The 1,944-nt window shown below is 56.7% G+C and overlaps 1 protein-coding gene across 1 annotated transcript in view; it reads left to right on the top strand.

Annotated features, from left to right (window-relative positions):
* Positions 1–1,944, top strand: part of CMTM8 (CKLF like MARVEL transmembrane domain containing 8) — a gene marked incomplete at its 5' end in the record, with an annotated part of 101,392 nt that overhangs the window by 58,470 nt on the left and 40,978 nt on the right. The window lies entirely within an intron of this gene.

Genomic DNA, 1,944 nt, shown 5'->3' with positions numbered 1-1,944 from the left:
AGGGGCCCATGCTCAGAGGGCTGACAGCTTGGGATTGAAGTGAGATAGTAAAATCATGGAGCGTCGGGGTTGGGGAACCTCCTTTTTTTTCTGTCCACGGCCGTTGGATATTTATAACATCCTTCTCAGGCCTTACTGGTCCCACATTTAATCCACTGCCCCTCATGTGGCGGCTGGAACAGCTTCTCTTGGGTGAGGCGTGTGATGTTAGCTGGTATTGATTATGTGGGCCTGGCCCAGCCCTCGAGCCAGACACGCCCCCACCCCATGATCTAGTGGGCTATAGGGAGTCTCAGGTTGGTACAAATGTGCTCGGCTGCAGACCCAAAGACTAGAGGTTCAAGTCCACCCGGAGGCCAGGCCTTCCAAAGACCCCGCCACTGAAGAGGCGGGGGAGTGCAGTTCTGTTCAGACACACGGATCGCTGTGACGCGGAATCCACTGGCTTCATGGGTTACTCAGGGCCAGGCAGGGGAGGGGTGGTGGTGAAGCACTTCCGAGATCAGCTCATCGTTCCAAGGTGTGTCCGGCCACTCGCTCTTGGGCCTCCTCGCTCACCTGCACTCAGGGTTGGTGATAGATGGAGCCCCAAAGCTCTGTGAGGACGGAGCTGGTCAGTGCAGCCCTTACAAAGGGCTCAGGGCCCTGCTGGGCCCAGGGTGGCTGCCCGGTAAACGTTCGGACATTTTTCATCTCAGTACAGGGAGGCACCACAGTGATTGCGCAGCATCGGACTGTCTCCACAGGCCAGGACACCCAGGTGCCCGGGTGTCGGGGTGCCAGACCATCACCCAAAGGTGGGGGCTTTACTTCTGCCCAGCTACTTCACTCATCAGAAGCCACCTCAACCGTGACCCTGGAGGCCCAGACCCAAACTCCCCCTTGCCTCCTGAGACCCAGTGGAATCCGTGCATTTGCCTGGTGTGGTCCCAGAGGACACTGATGGGAAGGGGTGGACCTTGGCTTTGGCGCCCTCAGCATGGGGCCAGCATGATCCCCTCTGTGGACAGTCTCATGGGCAGGTTGGCCTTCTCAGCGGCTGGCTGAGAGTAACCGCTGGGCATGGGGGCATCTACAGCAGGTGTTGCCCGGGCTGCACACAACACTCTTCAGATACCCACTGAAGTGTCCACAGCAGCAGTGGCCTGAGCACCGCACAGAGGCCCCTCGGGCCAGTGGAAACAGCTGTTCACACAATGTCCATATCGCAAACCACCCTGTGTACAAAAGGTATTGTGGACGTTTAGGGAGGCATGCTTGTACTTAAAACAGTAAGTAACGATCCGTTGTCGAGGGCCCATGAAAAAGAAGCCGGCCCTCAATGAGCAAGATCAACACAGTGGCTGCAACAGGGCGTTCAAACATAGCAACCGTTGTGAGGACCAGGCCCTTAGCAACGGCCTTGTGATTATTGTTCTAAAGATGCTACATGGCCGACTCGGTTCATCTTACTTGCAGCCTCTTTGGGAGGAAGCTACGCGTGTGGTCCTGACAGGAACGGGTGACTGCTGCAGGAGAAGCCATCAGTTCCTGGTCCACAGTTTATTTTCACATTGTCACAGGTTGTTGGTGGGGGAAATAACCCTTCCGGAGGGCAACTTAACACAGGCACTCAATGACCGGTGCACATCTCTCTGGACCCAGGAGTGGCCCTCCTGCATCAATGCAGGCTCAGCCTTTGAATGGCATTGGCACAAGGCAGTGCTTTTTTAGCCCTGTTTGCAACAGCAGGAGACAGCCAAAAATGTGCACCAGAGGAGACGAATCGTCCAGGGACGGTGCAGACAGTTCAGTCCTCGGCTGCTACTCGAAAGGTTCGTCGGGGGTGCTGCAGAAGAACCCCCTGGTGATCTTCTCCTGAAAACCCTCCTCTGCCTTGGAATCAACTCGATGGCCACTGGCCGTGGGACACTAGCGCCCTCCGGAGGACTGTGTGTTGCTGTC

The sequence above is a fragment of the Echinops telfairi genome, unplaced genomic scaffold (genome assembly GCF_000313985.2).
Source record: "Echinops telfairi isolate 266 unplaced genomic scaffold, ASM31398v2 ScPeMD7_7420;HRSCAF=8458, whole genome shotgun sequence".
NCBI classification, from domain to species: Eukaryota; Metazoa; Chordata; class Mammalia; order Afrosoricida; family Tenrecidae; genus Echinops; species Echinops telfairi.
Note: the sequence above shows the minus strand (reverse complement) of the source record. Positions and strands in the feature narration are given on the sequence as shown.